The sequence below is a fragment of the Euprymna scolopes genome, chromosome 46 (genome assembly GCF_053919585.1).
Source record: "Euprymna scolopes isolate OS-2025 chromosome 46, ASM5391958v1, whole genome shotgun sequence".
NCBI lineage: Eukaryota > Metazoa > Mollusca > Cephalopoda > Sepiida > Sepiolidae > Euprymna > Euprymna scolopes.
The window spans coordinates 128,732,873-128,742,872 of record NC_136527.1 but is presented as its reverse complement, the minus strand read 5'-3'; the positions used below and the strand labels follow the sequence as shown (position 1 = coordinate 128,742,872).

The window sequence follows — 10,000 nt, the reverse complement described above, 5'->3', positions numbered from 1 at the left end:
AGCGTCGCCACCCCCGGGCCCTCTCCGAGTCCGGGTTCGGGAATATTAACCCGATTCCCTTTCGACGGGAGGCCGGCCGCTTTTTTTTTGTTTGGGCTTTTGATTCGATTCGATTCGATTCGCTTTCCTTTCACCTTTCATAACGGATCCGGCGCCTTTCGGGAAGACTTTCGCCCGCGTCTTAGGACCGACTGACCCGTGCTCGACCGCCGTTGGCACGGAACCCTTCTCCACTTCGGTCTTCGAAGGTCTCGTTCGAATATTTGCTACTACCACCGAGATCTGCACCCGCGGTCGGCTCCACCCGGGCTCGCGCCCTAGGCTTCCGTGCTCGCCGCGGCGCCCTCCTACTCGTCGCGGCATCGTTTCGGCGCGAAAGTTCATCGCTCCTCGCCGCGACGGTCCGGCATCGGTCCGTCGCTCCAGCGCCATCCATTTTCGGGGCCGGTCGATTCGGCAGGTGAGTTGTTACACACTCCTTAGCGGATTCCGACTTCCGTGGCCACCGTCCTGCTGTCTATATCGACCGACACCCTTTCGGGGATCTCATGGGCGTCGCGTTAGGCACCTTAGCCGGACGTTTGGTTCATCCCACAGCGCCAGTTCTGCTTACCAAAAGTGGCCCACTTGGCACTCGCATTCGAGGTGACCAACCGCCCAGCGAAGCGTGCTGGCGGCGGCGGCCGGATGGGTCGGCTCCGTCGTTCGGGAGAGTCGGCCCGTTCCACCCGTTCCGAGTTCGAGAGTAGGTCGAGGCCGTGAACGGCCCCGGGGCCTCCAATCGTTCGCTTTACCGGATGGAATTGCGACGATCGAGCGCCAGCTATCCTGAGGGAAACTTCGGAGGGAACCAGCTACTAGACGGCTCGATTGGTCTTTCGCCCCTACACCCGGTTCCGACGATCGATTTGCACGTCAGAGGCGCTTCGGACTTCCACCAGAGTTTCCTCTGGCTTCATCCCGACCGGGCGTGGATCGCCATCTTTCGGGTCCCTGGTCGCTCGCTACGCCAGAGTCGGCCGAGTCGTACTCGGAAAAAGGGGAAACCGACCCGGGGGTGATGCGCCCGCGCGCAGCGCCTAAACTCGACGACAAAATAGGACTAGTTCAAGCCGCGGGATCTCACCGATGGGCGGAAGGAGGATATGGAAGCTGGCGCCCGGCAATTCCCCTTTTTGGATGATGCGCCGGTCCCCTCTCGGGGAGGAGGGAAAAACAACCGCACGTCAGCCACGAGCCTTCCCTCTCCTATCTCTCTCGGGAAGAGAGAAAAAAGGAAAAGTTGCGGGCACCGCAGCAGCGACGGCGGAAGGCCGAAAACGCCGCGCCGGCGGGATCGGGCACGGCTCGGAGGCGGGTGAGGCGAGGAGAAGACGACGGCACGAGACCGACGACACCCCCCGACGACCCCCGGACGACTTTGCCACGACACCTCTCCCGATCGACGCCCTCCTACACGCTCTCTCGCTTTCGCTTCGCCTTCGGGGTTAGTCAGAGGTGGCCCCTACGACTCGCGAACGGCCAGGACTCCTCGGTCCGTGTTTCAAGACGGGTCGGGTGGGTTGCCGATGCACGTCGCTGACCCGGGGTGGCGGGCGGCTCGAGTAAAAAAGCGTCGCCGAGCGACCTCTCCGGAAACGGAAACGGGCGCGGGCGGGGTTGCCCCCGACAAGAACCCGAAACGTCGGCGAGGTGCGTGACGGCGAGGCCGCGCCAGTCCTATCCCGCCTCTCATCGCGCACGCGCCCGAGACGGTGGGGCGCCTAAGGAGCGACACACAGAGTGCGTCGCCCGCACGCGACTTCCGGCGGGATCAAAACGGACCGGCTCGCCACGTGTAACGGATCGTGTCAGATTTCCTCCGTTCCCGGCAGAAAGGGGCAGTTACGTTCGCGGGCCCGACGGCCGGTGGCCCCCGACTTCACAAGGTGGGAAGACGGGGGTTTTCAGGGTGATGAAACGCCTGCCGCCTACGGAAAAAAACCCGCGTGTTCGACCTGCACGCCGGGAACGGGTCGCGACGACGGACCGGAGGGGAAGTGCGTCCGGTGCCGGCCGCGCGGAGGTCGCGCCGAAGCGCCCGCGCCATGATTACGCCGAGCGATGATGAAGGGGACGGGTGCAGCGGAGTCGCGCGCGGAGGGAGCAGGAGGAAAGAAGAAGCGGCGGCGACGGATGCGGCGGGTTAGGGCCCGGCGGCAGCAGCGATCGAGAGGACGAGTCCCCTCCGTCGCAGCCAACCGACGCAGCCACCTACCGACGCCGCGGTCGTCACCACGTTTCCCTTCCCGCTATCCACGCGGCCCGTCTCCTTCGTCGGCGACGCGGGCACAAAAGCTGGAACCGCGGGGAACGAGTCCCCCGCGGACACGACGAACGACGACCTGTGCCGCGACGGCCTCTCTTTCAAGAACACACATCGAGTTTGGGCTCGAGCCTAGGCAGCACCGGACTGAGTCCCCCCGCGATCGCGGTGAGCGGTCCCACCCGTTTACCCCTGGGCGGTTTCACGTTCTCTTGAACTCTCTCTCCAAAGTTCTTTTCAACTTTCCCTCACGGTACTTGTCGACTATCGGACTCGTCCCGGTATTTAGCCTTGGATGGAGCTTACCACCCGATTTGGGCTGCGTTCCCAAGCAACCCGACTCTCGGATCGAAGGCCGTCGCTCGCCGTCCGCACCGAATGGGCCTGGCACCCGCCGCGGGCGGCCCCGATCGAGGGAACTCCGAACTATGCGAGACGAAAACGAACGGCTGCCTTCGACCCATGCGCCACACGTCCCGAAGCCTTTAACTTGCGACGGGATTCGGCGTTGGGCTTCTCCCGGTTCACTCGCCGTTACTAAGGGAATCCCGGTTGGTTTCTTTTCCTCCGCTTAGCGATATGCTTAAGTTCAGCGGGTCGTCTCGTCCGAGCCGAGGGCGGCGGTTTTTAGTAGAGTGTGGTGTTTGGAGGAGAGGAATCTCGATCGGTACCCTCCGTGTGACGACGGCTGGCCGATATAGCGCCCGTCCGACCGAAAATGAAGAAGCCAACAATTAAAAAAAGCGTGGGTCCTCCCCATCCGACGTTGCGTTGCCTACGACGCGGCCACCTTTTTACGGTGCGACGGCCGTGCTCGTCGCGCTGCTCGAGGCGTCGCTGAGAGACACCTTCATGAGGCAGAGAGCGAGACGAGCAGGCGGCGCTTACGTCGGCAGTCGGTTAGGTCGGTACTTTTTTTTTGGTCTCCCTTCGGCTGCTTTCGGACAGACTCCTCCTGCTCCTCCTCCACAGTGTTTCTTCACGCGGTCGAAAAGGGAAAAGACTCCGCGGTCTGCCAGCGGGAGACGAAGGAGGAGGCCGGAGAGGGTTTTAAAAAAAAAAAGACATTGAAAGGAGTCAATTCTTTTTTTATTTTTCTTCCCCCTCGTCACTCGCTCCTGCGACGTCCCGGTTACCACCGTGCCGAGGACCGGGCGGGCACGGGGACGGCAAGATGTCGTTTCGTTAACGGAGAAAGACATGTAACGTTCCGCCTCTCGACCGGACGTGGCCCCGAGACAAGGGATCTCGGGGCCGCAATGTGCGTTCGAGGTGTCGATGTTCACTGAGTCCTGCAATTCGCATCAGTTATCGCGGCTGGCCGCGCTCTTCATCGACGGACGAGCCGAGTGATCCCCCGTCCAGGGTTCAGCACTTGGTTTTTTTATATTAGTTTTTGTTTATATAGATTTAGTAGTGTGCGAGGAGGTCTGTGCGAGGAGGCGTGACGGCATTGCAATGTCGCGAGTAGTTTGTTTTTTAGCTAGCGGCGGTGGCACAGCGGCTGCAAAAAAACAAAAAAAACGATAAAGCGGCGACAAGGCAAAGAAGAAGCGGCCATCACTTGCGGTGGGCGAAAAAACAAACAGGTGGTAAGACGCGGAAGCAAGCAAGAAGAGCTGGGGCTTTAAAAACCTCCGCGTCACCACAAATCTATCTCTCGCTCCGCCTTTTATAGGTTTGTTTGCGCGCATTCGAGGCGTTGACGCCGACAGACAGAGGAGGTAGGCCGGAAAACAACAAACCAGTCTCGAACGGGAAAAACGGTAATGATCCTTCCGCAGGTTCACCTACGGAAACCTTGTTACGACTTTTACTTCCTCTAAACGATCGGGTTCGGTCGTCTTCTCCAGGCATCGAACGCCGAGGCGTAGATGCACGAGTGTCGTGACGGACACGTCGCGCACTGCCCGGCGGCGTCGTCGGCCAGATCCGAGGACCTCACCGGACCGTTCGATCGGTAGTAGCGACGGGCGGTGTGTACAAAGGGCAGGGACGTGATCGACGCGGGCTGTTGACCCGCGCCTACCGGGAATTCCTCGTTCACGGGGTTGGTTACAGGCCCCGATCCCTATCACGGGAGGTGGTTCAGAGGTTTCCCAACCCTCTCGGGCCGGGGCGAAGTCCCCGCTGATACCTCCAGTGTAGCGCGCGTGCGGCCCCGGACATCTAAGGGCATCACAGACCTGTTATCGCTCCGCCTCGTGTGGCTTTCTGCCACCCGTCCCTCTAAGAAGTGCGTGAGAAAACCGACCCGGACCCGAGCGCCACGGAGGACGCCGAGCCCGCCGTAAAAATCACTGACATCGGCGCACTAGTTAGCAGGCCGGAGTCTCGTTCGTTATCGGAATCAACCAGACGGATCGCTCCACCAACTAAGAACGGCCATGCACCACCACCCACCGAATCGAGAAAGAGCTATCGATCTGTCAATCCTACCGGTGTCCGGACCGGGTGAGTTTTCCCGTGTTGAGTCAAATTAAGCCGCAGGCTCCACTCCTGGTGGTGCCCTTCCGTCAATTCCTTTAAGTTTCAGCTTTGCAACCATACTCCCCCCGGAACCGAACTCTGGTTTCCCGCAGGCTACCCGCCGGGTCATGGAAGCGAACGCCGGCGGATCGCCGGTCGGCATCGTTTACGGTCGGAACTACGACGGTATCTGATCGTCTTCGAACCTCCGACTTTCGCTCTTGATCGAGGAAAACGTGCTTGCCACACGCCATCGCTGCAGTTCGTCTTGCGACGATCCAAGAATTTCACCTCTAACGTCGCAATACGAGTGGCCCCGACCGCTCCCTTCGATCATTGCCTCGCCGTAGACGGAGACCGACAGACGTAGACGAGGCCCTCTTCCATCATTCCATGCTTATCGTATGCAAGCTTGAACAGCCCGCTCTGAGCACTCTAATTTTTTCAAAGTGAACGTACCGGCCGCCGCGGACACTCGGTTAAGAGCACCCTTGGAGGAGAAACCGCCGACCGCAACACGCGCGCAGACAAGACACGAAGCAGGGACTCGGAGCGGACCGGGGGGTTCAAAAAAAAAGAGGAACGCGCGGAAAGGGAGAGGGAGAGAAGCGCGGGGGTCAGAGTGCGGGGATGCGAATGAACGCACCCAAACACACACACGTAGCACCCCCCCGTTAGACTACTCCCGGAACCGAACCGACGACCACTTGTTTTTTTTTCCCGGATCCCGATCACGACCTCCTCGTCCACCTCGCCGGCAGGACCGCGTGGCGGGTATGCTAGCGGTTGACACCGGCGGAAAGGGCCGGGAATGCGAACGGACGACCAAAGTCAACGACGGACGATGGCGCCGCCGCCCCGGGGCCGCTTGCGCGACCACGAACCCGAGTTCGGACTACGAGCTTTTTAACCGCAACAACTTTAATATACGCTACCGGAGCTGGAATTACCGCGGCTGCTGGCACCAGACTTGCCCTCCGGTTGGTCCTCGTTAACGGATTTGAAGTGTACTCATTCCGATCGCGGGGCCTCGACAGAGTCCCGCGTCGTTATTTTTCGTCACTACCTCCCCGTGCCGGGAGTGGGTAATTTGCGCGCCTGCTGCCTTCCTTGGATGTGGTAGCCGTTTCGCATGCTCCCTCTCCGGAATCGAACCCCGATTCCCCGTTACCCGTAGTAACCACGGTAGGCACTTAACCGACCGTCGACAGTTGATAGGGCGGACCCTCGAGAGACCCGTCGCCGGGCGTGAAAGCTCGTGCGATCGACCAGTGAGTTATCCAGAGTCACCAAAGCGGAGCGCGCCGCCCTATGAGCCCCGCCACCGAACGGACCCGCGAGCGGGAACGCCGACGACGGGAGGACGGAATGACGCGCATCGGTCTCAGTCTAATATGTAGCGCCGCGACCCGGAACGGCCGACGCGGGTGCCAGCGCGCGAGGCGTGGCGACGACGGCGCGCCGACCGATCGCGGCCTGTGTCACATGTATTAGCTCTAGAATTGCCACAGTTATCCATCGCCTCCGAGGAGGAATACGGTCCCGAGGATTAGGTCCGGTTCCTGAGCCATTCGCGGTTTCGCCCGTTCTAATGCGTGGCGTGAACTTACACTTGCATGGCTTAAGCTTTGAGACAAGCATATGACTACTGGCAGGATCAACCAGGTATCGTTGGAATTTGGGACTTTGTTTCGACAGAACGACAGACCGACCGACCGACCGACCGACATAAGACAGACAACTACAACGACGGGCACGTGTTTATTTATTTTTCGAGGGGGTTCGCCGTCAGAAGAAGCGCGCTGCCCGCGCTGATGGCCTCTTTTTTGTTTCTCCCCTGACTTGGACCGAGACCGAGACTCAAAGAACGAAAGCGACCAACGTCGACAACAACAACGACAACGGCACCCTTGACAGCGATACATACGACAAACGACAAGCAGCACGACGGCAGTGCACACGGACATCGAGGGTCAAGGTGCAGACTGAACTCGCCGAGGTCGTCGTCATCGTGGTCGCCATCGATTCCGTCTCGTCGTCGTCGTCGTCAACGTCCACGTCACAGCCGGCCGAGAAGAGAGAACAGACGACAGCGTCGACAACAACAACATCGACAACGGCACCCTTGACAGCGATACATACGACAAACGACAAACAGCACGACGGCAGTGCACACGGACATCGGAGGTCAAGGTGCAGACTGGAATCGTCGAGGTCGTCGTCATCGTGGTCGCCATCGATGCCGTCTCGTCGTCGTCGTCGTCGTCTTCGTCGTCGTCGTCGTCATCAACGTACCAACCGACCGAGACGAGAGAGCAAGCAACAACGTCGACAACAACAACGACAACGGCACCCTTGACAGCGATACATACGACAAACGACAAACAGCACGACGGCAGTGCACACGGACATCGGAGGTCAAGGTGCAGACTGAACTCGTCGAGGTCGTCGTCATCGTGGTCGCCATCGATGCCGTCTCGTCGTCGTCGTCGTCTCCGTCGTCGTCGTCGTCGTCGCCAACGTCAACGTCAACATCACAGCCGTCATCGGGGAGGAGCTGGACCAGGGCAGCGGCGGCGTAAATTTTCCCGTCACCTTCGTCGTCGCCTTCGTCGACCGACCGACCGACCGGCGTCGTGTTCGTGCTCGGAAAACCGAGGAGAGACAACGTGCACATGGCGCGTTCTCGCAAGCGGCTCCTCGGTCCGATTTTTTTGGGCGGCTTTTTCGAGCTTTTTTTTTTTTTTCTCACCCTTTCGTCCGTGCGACGGCGAACGTTAGGGGAAAAAAAAAAAAAAAAAAAAAAACGACAACAACGCGGCGGACCGGGCGAACAACATCGTCGACACACACGACATTGACGACCGGTCCCCCTTTTCACAATCGCATCGAGATAAAAACGAACGAGTCCGATTCGAGCACCGAGTCGCGAGCGGGAGGACTGTCGGTGCAAGTATCGATCACTGACGTGAGCGCTTCGCCGGACAGAGGATGGCTCATCCGGCAGCCGTGCAAATCGACGGTATGGGAAGAACGAACAAGAAGAGCAACGACTTGATCGGCGGCTTGGGAACTGCGGACGGTGAAAACGGGTTAATCGACTGCGACCACGACTGCTCGATCGATCTTCTTTGGCGCTAACAAAGGTGGAGGTGGCGCAAGAAGGGACTAGCGCTATCACCGTCCACGTATCAGAAGATGCGGCGGCAGACGTCGACGCTTATGCGTTGTCGGACGAGAAGTCGCTGCAGCACGTGTACCGCGAGCGGGACGTCCAAGGTTTTGCCAGACGGAAAGAAATCGGGTGTCAGCGAACGTTCACACGGCTGTGAGATCGGCGCTGACAGGAGTAGGAGGCGGCAGGCAGGCGGCGGTTACGGCGGCGGCGCCTGCTGCTGCTCATCCTCCTGTTTGCTGCGGCGACTTCCAGGACGGGAGAGCATCGAACAACGTACGTATGGTTACAAGGGGATCAGGATCTACATAGTGCATCCCCCGCGGCTATTTTTGTTTGTTTGTTCGCTCGTTCGTTAATTCGTTCGTTCGTTCGTTCGTTCGTTACAATGTACGTTTTTCCGTTCGACGGCGGCAGAGAGCGGCGGCGTTTCTCCCTAATCCGGAGGATTTATCGGTCGCACAGCGATGGGTCGTTCGGCCGATCATCGAAAGATTCGCAGGTAGTGGTTGAATGGCAGAACGGCAGCAACAACAGCGGCGGCTGAGAGCGGCGAACGCTGAGGCGGAAGCAGAAGCTGCAGCAAACGTATCGGCTAAACATGGTGGACATAGATATGGCTGACGACGCGGGTACCACGACGACTATGACCAGGAAAAGGAGCCGTTAGTTGTTCCAACATATCGTTCGACACGTCGAGCAGCCCTAGGTCCACGGAGAAGCACACACACACTACCACGTATTATAACCTAACGACGATGAGCGGGCGCACGGTTGGCAGGAACGAAGGCGGCGGATCAAAACAAGTTGGAGCGCGGCGACAGCGATAACGGTGACAGCCCTAGGCGGCGGAGATGCCACTTTCTGACGCCTTTGCGACAAGCCCGTAGAGACGTTCCGGACCACCACGAGGCAAAGAGTCGCTGCTCCGACGAACCGACACACCAAAGTGTGCTTCCTACCGAACATGTTTTATAAAACCTTTCAAACTGGAAAACCCCAGAAATGGTGTTGGTATTCGTCCAGACCCACCTCCGACACCTGAAAATGGTGGTCAAAAAAAACGTCGATTATACGAAGCGACATTTCTGGTCGGCGATTTTCCAGTTTTACGCCTACTGCCACATGGGGATGTCGGTAGGCGTCGCAAAGTGCCTTCTCGACGCCTAGGCACACCAGGACTTTGTCATTTTTTTCCCCCTCGACATTCCTGGTCCGGTCTATTCCGATTTTACACCTACCGCCATGTGGGGTGGCAGTAGGCGTCGAAAAGTGCCTTCTCGACCGCTAGCGACACCACTACTTTATCGAGCTCTGGAGGCCCGCACACCGACCCGGGGGCCGCGGAGTCGACCCCGGGGGCCTCCTGGCGTCGCCGCCGCTCACTTGGACGCCTTCCGCAACCTGTGGTCCCGCTCGGGGCCGCCGGGAGCCTCGCCGGACCTGACCGGTGTCGGTAGGCGTCTGGAAGCGCCCGGCCGACCTGGACGAGGTCCCCCTGGCCCCCGGGGGACACCCCTTAGTTGGATGGGGGTGCTGTCCCGGGCACACATGCAACCCGCGGCCGCCTACCGACAGCCCCCTTCGCTCGATCGCTACTCCTTTCCAACATATGTCGGAGAAGCCGGGCGGTTGTGAAACCCCAGAAATGGTGTTGGTATTCGTCCAGACCCACCTCCGACACCTGAAAATGGTGGTCAAAAAAACGTCGATTATACGAAGCGACATTTCTGGTCGGCGATTTTCCAGTTTTGCGCCTACCGCCATGTGGGGGTGGCAGTAGGCGTCGAAAAGTGCCTTCTCGACCGCTAGCGACACCACTACTTTATCGAGCTCTGGAGGCCGCACACCGACCCCGGGGCCGCGGAGTCGACCCCGGGGGCCTCCTGGCGTCGCCGCCGCTCACTTGGACGCCTTCCGCAACCTGTGGTCCCGCTCGGGGCCGCCGGGAGCCTCGCCGACCTGACCGGTGTCGGTAGGCGTCCTGGAAGCGCCCGGCCGACCTGGACGAGGTCCCCCTGGGCCCCCGGGGGACACCCCTTAGTTGGATG

The 10,000-nt window shown here is 59.8% G+C and overlaps 2 non-coding genes and 1 pseudogene across 2 annotated transcripts in view; all 3 read right to left on the bottom strand.

Annotated features, from left to right (window-relative positions):
• The window catches only part of LOC145272014 (large subunit ribosomal RNA), a 5,724-nt gene extending 2,799 nt beyond the window's left edge, over positions 1-2,925 (bottom strand). The window contains exon 1 of the ribosomal RNA XR_013866134.1: positions 1-2,925. This exon is cut by the window's left edge and continues 2,799 nt beyond it. This is a non-coding gene — a ribosomal RNA (large subunit ribosomal RNA).
• A 591-nt stretch (positions 2,926-3,516) lies between these two features.
• Positions 3,517-3,674, bottom strand: LOC145271481 (5.8S ribosomal RNA). Its single transcript, XR_013865895.1, has one exon. It is a non-coding gene; the product is annotated as a 5.8S ribosomal RNA (ribosomal RNA).
• A 398-nt stretch (positions 3,675-4,072) lies between these two features.
• Positions 4,073-6,442, bottom strand: LOC145272009 (small subunit ribosomal RNA; annotated as a pseudogene).
• Positions 6,443-10,000: the final 3,558 nt, after the last annotated feature.